This window comes from Acomys russatus, unplaced genomic scaffold (assembly GCF_903995435.1).
Source record: "Acomys russatus unplaced genomic scaffold, mAcoRus1.1, whole genome shotgun sequence".
In the NCBI taxonomy this organism is placed as follows: Eukaryota; Metazoa; Chordata; class Mammalia; order Rodentia; family Muridae; genus Acomys; species Acomys russatus.
The window spans coordinates 48,898-64,987 of NW_026131748.1; the positions used below are offsets into that span (position 1 = coordinate 48,898).

General features: G+C 37.1%; 1 pseudogene; it reads right to left on the reverse strand.

Moving 5' to 3' along the window:
• LOC127186445 (vomeronasal type-2 receptor 116-like) overlaps positions 1–16,090 on the reverse strand; it is a 103,523-nt pseudogene that overhangs the window by 16,071 nt on the left and 71,362 nt on the right.

The window sequence follows — 16,090 nt, forward strand, 5'->3', positions numbered from 1 at the left end:
GCATCAAATATAATCCTTCACTCAGAATGATTCACTTATATTTAAATATAATTACATTTCCATTTAGAAATTATACCTTTGAGTTATCTTTGTCTATACAAATAGCTCCTTTTAGAATACCCTTTATTACAGCCCAGAAGAATTGCCATTGGAAACTTCAGTAAAACATAATAGAAAGTTGAGACTAGAACTTGTGTCACACAAACACTAACTCTTGCATACTAAACATAAACAGCATCAATACTTGAGCTACCAGAGTGGCCTAAGTATAAAGGGCTTGCTGTGTTTGGAAACAACAATCAAAAATCCACAAAATAAAAATGTGTACAGTAACAACATGATAAAATACGCAATTATACTTAATAGGATTACTGAAAGAGAAATGTAAGTAGTAACTGTGATAAAAGTGTAGGAGAAGAAATAACTTAGACATAAAAAGAAGTCACATATTTCTTAAAGAACTGCAGAGATGAGCTTCTAGGAAACTTCTCTATTTCTGTTCTCAAGCACTATCAACTATATATGCCACAAATGTAACTCAGTCAACTGACAAGGGAACAAGGAGTCACCACTATTCGTGATACCCTGCTTCTTCAACATAAAATTTACAATCTAAACATTCCCTCTTTGTGCTAAAACATATTTTGACCACACTTCCAGTTATACTAGCAGAACCCTAGCATCTTACTGAGAATAAAAAACATCTAGAAACTACAATGAGATTTGTTTGTGCCAATATTACATGTTTCTAAAATAGAATGTAAAGAGTAAAGCATATGGGATATCTTTATGATACCCTTTTAATAAAATAGGGCAAAAATTAAGTTGCAGTATAAGATTTTTTGGTTCCTCTTTATGGGAAGAATAATCTCTCGTCTCTTCCTAGTCATTTCATATCATCTGAACAACAAACATCAGACATACTCCTTCATTCTGAATGAGTCACTCAGGTTTAAATATAATTAATTTTCCACTTAGAAATTGTGCCATTGTGTAATCTTTGTCTACAAAATAGCCCCTTTTAAAATGCCCTTTATTACCACACAGAAAATTGCCATCGAAAATTTCAGTACCACACAATAGGAATTTGAGGCTAGAATTTGTGTGATGCAAACATTGACTTATGAATGCTAAATGTTAGAAACACCAGTTACTTGAGCTGTCAGAGGAGCCTAGAAGTATGAAGTGATGTTCTTAAATACAACTCTCAGAAATCCATAAAGTCAAAATGTGTCCAGTAACCATATGGTAAAATATGCATTATACTTAGTAAAATTAATGAAATGGAAACATAATTGGCAAATGTGATAGAATTGTCAGAAAATAAGCAACTTAGACTTAAAAAGGAAGACATATAATTCTCTTTTTCTTTTTATTGTTTATTCATTCATTCATATTACATCTCAATTATTATCCCACCCCTTGTTTCCTCCCATTCCTTTCTCCCACTTTAATTCTACACCCCTCCCCTATGACTGTGACTAAGAAGGACCTCCTCCCCCTTTATTTGATCATAGGGTATGAAGTCTATTCTTAGTAGCCTGCTATCCTTCCCCTGAGTGCCACCGAGCCTTCACAACATGGGGAGGTGGTCAAATATGGGGCACCAGAATTCATGTGAAAGTCAATCCCCTCTCTTCACTCATCTGTTTAAAATGTCCTGTCCATTGGCTAGATCTGGGTAGGATTTTGAAGTTTACTACATGTATTGTCCTTGGTTGGTGCCATAGTTTGAGCAGAACCCCTGGGCCCAGATCTGCCCATCATAATGTACATATTTCTTAAATAATTGAAGAGATGAGCTACTAGGAAATTCTTCTAATCATCTTCTCAAGTACTGCCAACTACCTACACAAGCTACAAATATAATCCAGTCAGATGACAAAGAAAGTAAGTACTCACCACTGTTAGAAATACCCTTAATTTTCAAACATAAAATTTATAGTCTAAGCATTCCTTCTTTATGCTAAATAGAAAATGAAGAACTGGGCTTGGTAATACTTAAAAGCCAATGGTTGTGTATATATACAAGTTAAGATGAAGATATAAGGACAGGTTTAAAGTTCACATTGGACAGAAATCCTACTTACATTTTTCATGCAGGTTCAAAAGTCATAGAGTGACCACATCAAGATCATTTTAAAAAGTAAATGAGCATTTATGTGAAAGCATTCTGTACCTAGGGGTACTCCAAATATTAGGTGCCCCCACACAGGAACTGATAGTTACACACTGACAGAAAGCCACTCTATGGCCATTTAATTTTACCTTCTCAGGATGAAACTTATTGAAATAGTATGGGGTATCATTTGATAATAAATCACTGCGTACTGTGCAATGAAAACTGTCAACAAGCGGGCTAATCCTTATTATTTGGGTAGAGATTGCTTTGTTCACTCAACTTTTGGCCTGAAATCAGGAGGCTAAATGGGAGAAACAAAATACTTTATGGGTCAATTTTAATTCATAAAGAAGCATTGAGTTTATAAAAGAATGTGGTATTGTTTCTTTGTGTGCACATTGGAAGAAAATGACAACATTCAAAGCATTGTTTCTTTTCTCATTTTCAGACCTCTCCAGAAATACTTGTGATGAAAATTTATAAAGCACTTACAGCGTATCCACAATGATGCTAAAATAGTCTTTCTCCACAGACCATTGCACTGCACGAAGGAAGAAAATACACGCTTCCATTAACTCTCCATCCTTTTCTTCATTCTTCATTCCCCAAAAGCACCTGGAAGTGGACTTTTCAGAAGCAAGTAGAACAAAATCAAAGTGAACATCTTTGTCCTACTATAATCCTCGGTATTGTGGATTGTGAGGTGTCATGCCTATCAGCCTAACAAATGAGCACCCATGTGTTTTTATCTTCTTTTATTTTTCTGGACAATGGAAAGTTTACTTGCACATTCATGATTCCTTTTTCCCTTAGGCCCTTCTTCATGCCTGGAGGAATATTCCCTGGGACTTTTCATCTGAGGTCCACAGTCCATGTGGTAAACATGAGTTGAGAAATATATTTGATAATAGTTCTGTCTCTGGTTCCATGACATCATTCAGGTTTATGGATACTAAAATCCCCGAGCAGAGGCTGTTTAGTGAAAGTTTTGTTTCAGTACTATCTTTTATATTTGTTTATGTGTACACCAATAAAAATTAAGTCAGTAGATTTTTTAGATTATGCATAGTGCAATATAAATTATTGATTCAGAAAGGGCATACAAAACAGCTCATGACTACATGTTGAGCACTGTATCACCAAATCTATATGATGCAGAGGTAGCCACTTGTCTGGGCCAGCAGAGAACCTCATAGCACACACACTGTGAAATATGTCACACCAGTGACAAATAAAGAATTTCTACCCAAAGCCTAAGTTTTCTAGTTTTGGAGAACCAATAATCAGGTGAAATCCAGAAATTTCTTGAGTCCTGTTGTAACAAAAACCTTCCAGATCCTCACAAAATAGCAGCTTATGTATACCTTAAAATGTTGATTTTTAAAAGTTCAACAATATCCAAAGAAATTCATGACCTGTGTATCATTTCAATATTAAATGAGACTTATCCCTCAACCAACACAGATCAATAAAATGCCTTAACCCATTTCTTGTACTTCATCTTTGCTTTTCAGTATTGTTTTATACTCATTCCTATAAAAGTAATACCTGTAAGGAATTCTTGTGCTGAGTATCTTAGAAGCGAATAATAACTGGGAAACAACTGTGGTTTTAATGTTTAAACTCTTCCAATACAAATTGCAGAGTAATCTATTCTTCGTTGCAGTGTAGAATCTGCATTGCTAGTATAAGAGTATAGTGATGATATTTTCTTTCCACTAGCTTCACAAGATATTCCATCCCTAATTCCTGTAGGCCTTTGCACTTCTCAAATAATGCCTGACCTAAGTTTTTGTGTAAAGATGTGTTACACACACACACACACACACACACACACACACACAAACACCAACAAACACTTCTACACACATAGATACAAGACATACACTGTTAAACTAGAGTCTATGAAAATTCAGAATTTCCTAAGTCTGCATGTTTAGCTTAGCATAATGACCTTCTGTTCCATTCCAAATTCCTGCTGATAATATCATTATTTTTTTCCAGGTTGAGGTCAAATGCATTATTTACATATAGGCCACCATGTGCTTTGCCTCTGAATTCAAATAGGTCTAAGAGAAGTATGGACCCAATAATTGTATTTGTTTAGTTTCATCTTTGATCTGTGGTTTTGGTCATTTATGAGTTATATACAAGCTAATTTTAAATATCTGTCTGGTTTATCATTTAGTTAAAAATAACATTGTATATAGTTAAAATATAAGAGATAATATATATTTAATTTTATTTAAATAATTCATTCATATTACATCTCAATTTTTATTTCTTTGCTTGTATCTTCTCGTTCTTTCCTCACTCACTCTTTTACTATGTTCTCTTCCACTAGGCATGGGACAGAAGGGAACTTCCTTACCTACCATATGAACATGGCCTATCAGGTCTCATCTGGATAGCCTACTTACTTTTCATCTGTGTGCCACCAGGCCTCCCCACCAAGGGGAAGTGTTCAAATAGGGGCTAGCAGAGTTCATGTCAAGGTTAGTCCCGCTCTCCACACAGCTGAGGAGAATGTGTTGTCCATTGGCTAGATCTGAGTAGGGGCCTAAGTTAATTACATGCATTTTCCTTTGTTGGTACAGCAGTTTGAGCAGACACCACTAGGTCCTAATCCACCATCCTTGATAGTCTTCTTGTAAGGTTTCTGGACCCTATGGGTCCTACTATTTCCCCATGCTCCCATGCCTCTATCACCTAGATGCCCAGTAGGTATTCTCAGCATCTCTCCCAATCTCCTGCTGAATGAAGACCCTCAGAGGACATTGCTGTGGGGCTAGTGTCCAGTTATGAGTGAGAATATACCATGTGTATCTTTCTGGGTCTGGTTTAACTCACTCAGGATGATCATTTCATGTTCCATCCACTTGCCTGCAAATTTCAAGATTACTTTGTTTTTTTATAGCTGAGTAGTATTCCACAGTGTGACTGTACCACAGTATTTTTTATCCATTTTTCGACTGAAAGGCATCTAGGTTTCCATATTCTGGTTATTATGAAAAAGCTGTTATGAACAATGTTAAAGCAAATGTCCTTGTGTGGTGGAGGATCTTTCCAGTTTATTCTGAGGAGTGGAATAGCTGAGTCTTGAAGTAGCCCTGTTCCCAGTTTTCTGAGAAATTGCCAGATTAATTTTCAAAGGAATTGCACAAGTTTGTACTCCCACTAACAATGGAAGCCTATTTTTCTTTCTCCCCACCCTCAGCAACATGTGCTGTCACTTGAGGTTTTTATCTTAGCCATTCTGATTGATGTAAGATGGAATCTCAGAGCCATTTTGAGTTTCATTTCTCTGATGACTAAGGACATTAAGCATTTCTTTAAGTGTTTCTCAGTTATACTAGATGCATCTGTTGAGAATTCTCTGTTCATCTCTGTACCCCATAACTAAGTTGAATTATTTGGTTTGGTGGTATTTAGTTTAGGATATTAGACCTTTGTCAGACATAGGGTTGGTGAAGAACTTTTCCCAATCTGTAGGCTGTTGTTTTTTTCTGTTGACAGTGTTTTCTGCCAAACTTCTCAGGCTCACAAGGTTCCATTTATTAATTGTTGCCCTTAAGGCCTGGGCTGTTGAGTTTCAATTCAGGAAGTTCTCTCCTGGGCCAATGGGTTTAAGGCTCCTTCCCAACTTTTCTTCTAACAGATTTAGTGTCTCTGGTTTTATTATGAAGTTTTTAATTTACTTGGACTTGAGTTTTGTACATGGTGATAAATATGCATCTAGTTGCGTCTTTCTTCATGTAGACATCCAGTTAGAACAGCCCCATTTATTGAAGGTACTATCCTTTTTCATTGTATAGATTTGGCTTCTTTGTCATAAATCAAGTGTCCATGGGCGTTTGAGTCTTTCTCGGTCTTTCATTCGATTCCATTGATAAAAGAGCCTATTGCTGTGCCAGTAGCACACTGTTTCAATTACTGTTTCTCTAAAGCACAGCTTGAGATCCTGGGTAGAGTTTTCTTCACAAGATGTTTTATTTTACAGTAATATTTTAGGTATTCTTTTTTGTTTGTTTGTTTCTCCATATGAAGTTGAGAATTGATCTTTCAAGGTCTTTAAAAAACTGTGTAGGTATTTTGATAGGGATTGCACTGAATCTGTAAATTGTTTTGTGTAAGATGCTCATTTTTTCCATGTTAATTCTCCGAATCCACAAATAAGGAAGATCTTTTCATCTTCTGATATCATCTTCAATTTAGTTCCTCATAGACTTGAATTTTTTCCAGGTAAGACTTTCACTTGCTTGGTTAGAGTTACACATAGATACTTTATATTACTGGTGGCTATACTGAATGGCGTAGTATCCCTAATTTCTTTCTCAGCACAATTTTTATTTATATACAGGAGGGCTACTGATTTTTTTGAGTTAACTTTTTGTTTTTTTATTTAGTGAATTTATACAGATTACATCTCAATTGTTATCCCACCCCTTGTATCCTCCCCTTCCTCCCTCCCTTCCTCTCTTTTTCACCCTATTCCCCTCCTGTATGTCTGTGACTGAGGGGGACTTCCTCCCCCACTATATGATCATAAGCTATCAAGTCTCATCTTGGTAGCCTGCTTTTCCTTTCTCTGAATGCCCACAGGCCTCCCCACCAAGAGGAAGTGGTCAAATATGCAGCACCAGAGTTCGTGGCTGTTAGTCCCTGCTTTCCACTCAACTGTGGAGAATGTCCTGTCCATTGCCTAGAACTGAGTAGGGGTTTGATGTTTACTGCATGTATTGTACTTGGTTGGTGCAGTAATTTGAGCAGAACGCCTGGGGCCAGATCCACCCATCCTGATGCTCTTCTTGTAGGTTTCTAGGACCCGCTGGATCCTTCTATTTCCCCATCCTCCCATACTTCTCTCACCTAGAGTGCCATTAGAATGTTCTCACATCTATCCCAATCTCCTGGTAAGTGAAGACATTCATAGAACATGCCTCTTGGGCTAGTGTTCAATTATAAGGGAGTATACACCATATGAGTCTTTCTCAGTCTGAGTCCACAAATTTTGGGATGTCCTTGTTTTGTTAATTGAGTAGTATTCCATAGTGTAAATTTACCACTGTTTCTTTATCCATTCTTCAACTGAGGGACATTTTGGTTGTTTCCAGGTACTGGATATTATGAATGAGGCCGCTATGAACATAGTTGAGCATATGTCCTTGTTGTGTGCTGGAGCATCTGCTGGGTATATTCTAAGGAGTGGAATAGCTGGGTCTTGAGGAAGCCCTATTCTTAGTTTTCTGAGATAGTGTCTGATTGATTTCCAAAGTGGTTGTAACAGTTTGCATTCCCACCAACAATGTAGGAATGTTCCCCTTTCATGCCACATCCCTGCCAGCATGTGCTGTCACTTGAGTTTTGATCTTAGCCATTCTGATGGGTGTAAAATGGAATCTCAGAGCCATCTTGATTTGCATTTATCTGATGACTACAGACATTGAGCATTTCTTTAAGTGTTTCTCAGACATTCGATATTCCTCTGTTGAGAATTCTCTGTTTAGTTCTGAGCCCCATTTCTTAATTGGCTTATTGGGTTTGGTGGTGTGTAATTTCTTGAGTTCTTTATATATTTTGGATATTAGACCTTTCTAAGATGTAGAGTTGGTGTAGATCTTTTACCATTCTGTGGGCTGTCACTTTGTTCTGTTGACAGTGTCTTCTGCCATACAAAAGCTTCTGAGACTCACGAGGTCCCATTTATTGATTATTGATGTTAAGGCCTGGGCTGTTGGTGTTTTGTTCAGGAAGTTGTCTCCTGTGTCAATATGTTCCAGACTCTTCCCCACTTTTACCTCTAACCAATTTAGTGTATCTGGTTTTACATAGAGGTCTTAAATTCATCTGGACTTGAGTTTTGTACATGGTTATAAATATGAGTCTAATTGCATTTTTCTACATGTAGACATCCACTTAGACCAGCACCATTTGTTGAAGATGCTGTCCTTTTTCCATTTAATATATTTGGCTTCTCTGTCAAAAATCAAGTGACCAAATGTGTGTGGATTCTTTTCTGGGTCTTCGATTCAATTCCATTGATCAACCAGCCTATTGTTATGCCAGTACCATACTGTTTTAATTACTGTTGCTCTATACTACAGCTTGAGATCAGTATACAGATTCCTCCAGATAATATTTTATTGTACAGAATTGTTTTAGCTACTCTGGGTTATTTGTTTTTTCATATGAATTTGAGAACTGTTCTTTCAATGTCTTTTAAAAATTGTATAGGTATTTTGATAGGGATTGCACTGAATTTGTAAATTGCTTTTGGTAAGATGGTCAATTTTACTATGTTTATTCTCCCAATCATTGAGTTAATTTTGTATCCAGTTATTTTCTAAAGGTGTTTATTAGCTGTCGGAGTTCTTTGGTGGGATTTTGGTGGTCACCTACATACACTATCATATTATCTGCAAACAGGGATAATTCGAATTCTTCCTTTCCAATCTGGATCCTTTTGATCTCCTTTTGTGGTCTTATGTCTCTACTAAAACACCAAGTACTACATTGAAGAAATATTGAGAGAGTGGGCAGCTTTATCTAGACCCTGATTTTAGTGGAATTTCCTTGAGTTTCTCTCCATTTTATTTTATGTTGGCTATTGGCTTGTTGTATGTATCTTTTTTACATTTATGTATGTGCCTTATATCTCTGATACTCCAAGTCTTTAAACTTTAATGGGTGTTAGATTTTGACAAATGCTTTTTTTTTTTTTTTGGCATCTAAGGAGATGATCATGTGGTTTTATTTATTTCAGTTTGTCTATATGGTGGAAAAGATTGATGGATTTCCATATATTGAACCATCCCTGCATGCCTAGGATGAAAACTGCTTGGTTATGGTGAGTGATATCTTTGGTGTGTTCTTGGATTTGGTTTGCGAAGATATTAGTAAGTATTTTTATATCTATGTTCACAAGAGAAATTGGTCTGAAATTCTCTTTCTCTGTTGGGTTTTTCTGAGATTGAGGTATCAATATGACTGTGACATCATAGCATAAGTTAGTTAATGTTCCATCCATTTTTATTTTGTAGAGTAGTTTGAAAAGTATTGGTATTAGCTCTTCTTTGAAGGCCTGGTAGAATTCTGCACTGAAACCATCTGGCCCTGGGCTTTTTGTCGTTGTTGTTGTTGTTGTTGTTGTTGTTATTGTTGTTGTTTGGGAGACTTTTGATGACTGCTTCTATTTTTATAGGAGAAATGGAACTATTTAATTTGTTTAACTGATATTGACTCAAACTTTGATGGTTTCCATCCAGAAAATGTCCATTTCCTTCAGGTTTTCAAATTTTGTCGACTATAAGCTTTTGAAGTAGGATCTAATGATTCTTTGTATTTCTTTGGTGTCTGTTGTTATGTCTCCCTCTTCTTTTCTGATTTGGTTGATTTGGATAGTGTCTCTCTGCTTTTTAGTTAGTTTGGCAAACAGTTCATCTATCTTGTTGATTTACTCAAAGAACCAGCTTCTGGTTATGTTGATATTTGAATTGTTCTGTTTGTGTGTAATTTATTGATTTCAGCCATGAGTTTGATTATTTCCAGCCATCTACTACTTGTGCGTGTTTCTGCTTCTTTTTTTCTAGGGCTTCCAGATATATCCTGAAGTTGCCTATATGAGATACTTCCAATCTCATTATGAAGTCTCTTAGTGTTATGAATTTTCCTCTTAGCACTGCTTTCAATGTTTCCCAAAAATTTGAGTATGTTGTACCTTCATTTTCATTGAATTTTAAGAAGTTCTTAATTTCTTTATTTCTTCACTGATCCAGTTGTTAAGTAGAGAGTTTTTCAGTTTTTTAGTGTGTGTAGGCTTTTTGCTATTTCTGTTGTTATTGAAGTCCAGTTTTAGACCATGTTGATGGGATAGGATAAAAGGAATTATTCAATATTCTTGTATGGTTTGAGGCTTACTTTGTGACCTACTATATGGTCATTTTTGGAGAAGGTTCCATTAGGTGTTAGGAGGAAGGTATAATTTTTTGTGTTTAGGTGAATATGCTGTAGATATCTGCTAGATCCATTTGATTCATGACATTGGTTAGCCTTATTATTTCTCAGTTTAGTTTCTTTTTCATGGACATATCCTTTGGTGAAAGTGGGGTGTTGAAGTCTCCCATTATTAATGTGTTCAGATCAATGTGTGATTTAAGCTTTGTTAATATTTCTTTTACAAATGTGGATGCCCTTTCACTGTGTGTATAGATGCTCAGAATTGTGATGTCATCTTGGTTGAATTTTTCTTTGATGAATACGAAATTTCCTTCCTTATCTCTTTTGATTAACTTAATAAAACTCTATTTTATTTTATATTAAAATGGCTACACCAGCTTACTTCTTGTGTCTGTTGGCTTGAAATACTTTTCCAGACTTTGATCCTGAAGTAAGGTTTATCAGTGTGCCTGAGATGTGTTTCTTGAATGCAGAAGAATGTTGTGTTTTGTTTATGCTTCCATTCTGTTAGTCTATGTCTTTTTATTAGAGAATTGAGACCATTGATGTTGAGAGATATGACCAGTGACTGTTAAGTCCCATGCTTTTGATGTTGGTTGTGGTAGAGTGTTTGTGTGGTTGTTTTGCTACAGTGAATTTATCTATTTCCTGTGTTATCTTGGTTGTAGTTTGCCATTTTTTGTTAGAATGTTCCTTCTAGTAACTTCTGTAGGGCCAGATTTAGGATCGGTACTGTTTGAATTTCTTTTTGTCATGGAATATCTTGTTTTCTCCATCAATGGTTATTGGAAGTTTCACTGGATCTAGTTGTCTGGCCTGGCATCTGTGGTCTCTTAGGGTTTGCAGGACCTGTGTCCAGGCCCTTCTGGCTTTTATCATCTCTGACTAGAAGTCTGGTGTAATTCTGATAGGTTTGCCATTTGGCCTTTATCCTTTGCCGACTTTAATAGTTTTTTCTTTGTTCTATATATTTTGTGTTTTGATTATTATGCAATGGGAGAAATTTGTTTTTTGGTCCATTCTATTTGGTGTTCTGTAGTCCTCTTTTATTTGTATATGCATCTCTTTATTTAAGTTGGGGCAAATTTTCTTCTATGAATTTGCTGAAGTTTTCTTCTGAGCTTTGGAGCAGGAGGTGTTCTGTAGTCCTCTTTTATTTGTATATGCATCTCTTTATTTAAGTTGGGCAAATTTTCTTCTATAATTTGCTGAAGTTTTATTCTGGGCTTTGGAGCAGGAATTCTTCTTTTTTCCTCAATTCCTATTATCTTTGATTTTATCTTTTCATGATGTCCTTGATTTTTTGCATGTTTTGTGTCAGGAATTTTTGAGACATAACATTTTCTTTGATGGTTGCATCAAATTCTTCTATTGTATCTTCTTCACCTGAGATTCTTTACTCCATCTCTTGAATTCTGTCAGTGAAGCTAACCTCTTCATTTCCTATTTTCTTCTTTAATTTCTCTTGTTCATGGCTTTCTTCTGTCTGTGCTTTGTATCATTTTTCCCATTTTCATCTTCAGATATTGAACTGTTTTATTGATTTTCTTCATCTGATTGTTCACATTTTCCTGAAATTTTTCTAGTGACTTTTGCATTTCCATTCTGTAGGCTTCTGTCATGGCCTCTCTAAGGTCCTCAATCTGTTTGTCCATATCTTCCTGTATTTGTTTACAAATTTTGTTTGTTTCCTCCATTATCATCTTCAATACTAAAGATTTGAGGTCATTTTCTGGTTCTTCAGTTCTGTTTGCAATCCAAGGGTTTAATTATTTTGGATAACTATGTTCTGCAGATGTTGCATTGTTTTGGGTTTTGTTGTTTTGTGTTTTTACACTGGTCTTTTGCCATCTTGTTATTTCTGATGTTAGGAGGTACTTTTGGTGTCCTTTACTGGTCATTGAGAGTAGTTCGTTGGTGAGTGTCTATAAAGCTAGACACTTCACCTAAGGGGATCAGTGTACCCTTCTGTAGATCAGGCAGGTGACTTGGTTTCAGCTACAGGGGACTTTGCCTCACACGCTGGGCTGCGCACTGGGACAACAGAGGCTGTTGCTAGTGCTCTGCAGGCCAAGGTTCAGTAGGAGATAATGTAGGTAATATCTGCCTTTGGCTGGGCTTTGGATATTCTGCAATTGGCCACAGGGTCCTTGGGACCTCACATCAGTATGCCAAAGAGTGCAGAGCCTCTAGTTGTCTTAGGCATTTGCCCATTCTTTCTCTGGCCTGCCTCTTCTTGCTCCAGCCCTGGCCGTGGGAACTAGGTTCAATATACCGGAGAGTGCAGAAGCTGCCTGCTGGCTTGAACTTCTGTCTGCCCACTCTTGCTCCTGCCATGGAACCTAGATTCAGTTAAACACAGAGAGTGGGAGCCACGCCCTAGCCAAGAACCTGTCGGCAGCCACCTGGGCCCCTATGTGGCCCTGGGTTCCTCTGTGAACTGGCAGGGTGATCTGAAGTCACCTCTATCCCGGATACACACTCTGTGCTCCCCTCTGGGCTAGTTGATACTGGGGTTAGTAGTCTTTAACCCACAGTTCAGCAAGAGAGAGTGCAGGTACCACCAACATGGCTATGCTGGGCTTTGGAGACCCAGCCTATAGACACAGAACTGCAGGTGTGTGATTTGGGGTCAGACGCATCCATTTCCTGGGTTCTCCCTGAGGCCACAAAATCTAAATGATGGTGTTTCATCACTCAGAGTTCAGTCCCTGGTACACAGTCCAAGATATAGAGCACAGCTACAGCTGACAGTCTGGTATGCAGCCAGTCTATGGGGACTTGGAATACATCATCCCTGGAACATTTGGATGACCAGAGGCCCTACCCATGTGTGCTCTGCACCATGTCAATGCCTCTCACCTAGGGCTCTCCAAGTCTTGTGGTCTCTAGCCCCCATCCTATCTCTAGGTAGTCTTGTGGAAATGTGAAGGGAAGGGTAAATTGAAACACCTAGATTTTACAGACCATACACAAGAAAGACAACAAATCGAAGTAACCCAGAGCACCCAGAGGGGCTTGCAAAGACTGAAGCACCAACCAAGTACCATTTATAGACTGGACCTAGATTGCCTAATATATGTAGCCAAAGGGAAGCTAAGACTTCATGTGGGGACCACCGTAAAGGGAGTACAGGCTGTTTCTAACAAGGACTGTGCTGCCTGCTTTTTTTGATCATTCCATTTTGTAGGGCTGCCTCGGCAGGCCACAGAATGAAAAGATGTGCTCAGGCCTGATATGAGTTGATGAGCTGGAGTAGGATGGTGGGGGAAGAGGGAGAGAGAATGGAACCTGGAGAAGAGTGCAGGGGCTATAATCAGGATGTAAGTGGAATGAATAAATAAATAAATGAATACATAAAGTTTTTAAAAGAATATTCTCTGACAAAAGCCTACATGCCTTCATAAGAAAAGTCCTAGAGACCATAATACTTGAGGAAACATAGCACAGCACAATACAGGACAATACAGAAATCCTACAGACAAACTTCATGCCAAGTGGAAAACAGCATAAAGCACAGCCACTGCAGTGGGGAACAAGGCAGGGAGGCACACTATGCCCTCTTTGATACTGTGCTTAAAGCACTAGCTGCAGCAGTAAGACAAGACAAGAAAATTAAAGGGATAGAAAGAGAGCAAGAACAAGTCAAACTATCACTATTTGTAGATTATACAATACAATCACATTAACACAAACTAGAAGTTCTAGAAATTCTGCAGAAAAACTCAAGAAATGAGTAATTAATTCAGCAATTGGAGCAGATAAATAATCAATTTGCACAAATAAATTTTTTGTATATATCAATAATAAATATACAGACAAAATTCATAAACACACTGTCATTCCAGATACTCTCAAAAACTATCTAGGAAAAAACCTAACCAAAGAATTGAAGGAACTTTATAAATGAAAACTTTAAAACTCTAAAGGAAAGAGACTGAGAAACACAGTAGAAAATAGAAAGATATTCTATGCCCATGGATTGGTAGAGTTAATGTTATGAAATCACCACTATCATAAAAGCTATTTTGTCACTTTAATCCCAACTAAATACCCATCTCCTCCTTCAAATTAATAGGAATATTATCCTAAAATTCATATGGAATAAGAAAATATGACAGATAGCCAAAACAATTGTGAGCAAAGAGAACAATTCTAAAGTGATTACTGCTCCAGATATAAAGGTAAATTACAGAGCCTTAGAAGGAAAAACATTGTGGCACTGGCACAAAACGGACAAATTGAACAATGGTGCCAAAAACATGCTAGAGAAAAGAAAACATCTTCAAATAATGGTGCCGATGAAAATGGATATCCATACACAGACGAATGAAATTAGAACAATGTCTATCACCTTACACAAAAAACAAACTTGAAATTGATTATAGACACTTAAACATGAAACACTGAAAGTGCAAGAAAGAGCATGGGCAGTACTTCACATGATACTGGTGTAGAAAATGATTTCTGGATAGGCCTCAGTTTGTCCCAGAATTATAGCCAATAATGTACAAGTGGCATTCTATAAAAGGTAATGGTTCAGCATAGCTAAATAATCCAGCAACCAGGTAAAAAGAAAGCCCACAGAATGGCAGTGAATCTTTGGCAGCTCTACATCTAACAGAAGAATTACTATCAAGAATATAAAAAGAACTCAAGAAAAAAAATGAGTCAAAATAACAAATGATCAATTCAAAAAAGAGTAGGTTGGGGACTTGTACAAAGAGTTATAAATAAAGAAAGAACTAAGAAATCCCTTAAAAAAGGTCATCATACTTATCTACTAGGGAAATTCAAATCAAAAGAAGTTTGATAATTTGTTTTACCTCAGTGAGAATGGCAAAGATTAACAAAAAAAAAGGATAAAAATGTTAAGGGCAGTATCATCCTCTCATGCCATGGAAGCCCAGAAAGTGGAGGTAGGGTGAGAGGAGGGGCTTCTGCACCCAGATTTTTAAGATAGATTAGGGCAGATATGATAATGAAACTCACCTGTTTTCTAGCCCAGGAATATTGATTCATTACTATCAAAGAAAAGCCATTATTACACAATGATTGACACTCTGTGCTGGGTATAGTTTCCACCCTGAGCACTTTTGCATCAACATATGTCATGGCTATAGTGCCTAACGTGGTAGAGTAGCTGACTTAATTCATCTCTGTGCCTTTAGGAATGGAGTCCTTCTACCCAGAAAACTTTACTCATTTTTTTGGAAGAGAAAAACCTGGATATATTTCTATGGCATTATATTTCTTAATGACACTATGATCTCAGATATGAATAAATTGTGGGAAGACACAGTATTCTAGCACTTGGGGTAACATGACAAAATGTCAACTCAGTGATTCATGGTGGATAAAAGAATATTATATAAAGTCAAAGTTCACATTCAAATAAGAAACCTGATTTCTGCAATGAGGTCTAATAGATCATAAGGAAATCAATTGAGCAGAACTGTAGGTTTTATTAGAAAGAGACAAAAACCGTTTTTAGTAGGGCATAGACATAATTTTGGAATTCAGGCATGCATCTATGGAAAAAGAGAATATTCTATGACTCGCAGAGACACGGGAAATCAAAACCGGGATTGATAGCCTCCAGTTCTACAGTTCATGGTGTCTGCTATTATGATTTGGTCAGGTCTGGCATGGGCCTTTTTGGTCCTGTTCCCTTTAATCTACCACGTCATCATCTAGTATAACATGTTCATATCATCATAAATGGCTTTTCCGTGAGTTGTTTCTTGGTGCACATTTGTGGCCAAATCCACTATGAATTTCATGTCATGGGACTAGATCTCTGTAGTCTTGGATAAAATCATACTGCCTGAGCCTGGAGAAGAGACTAAAAATATTTTGAATCCATAAATTGTGTTATTCTGAATACAGGGCCTCAGATTCAAAGCCTGTGGGAAGAAAGTGTCAGACAATTCCACAGGGGGTGAATAGCATGTCAGAAAGAACTGGCAATGATGATTCAAGAGGTAATTTCATTTACCAGTAAACTTATAA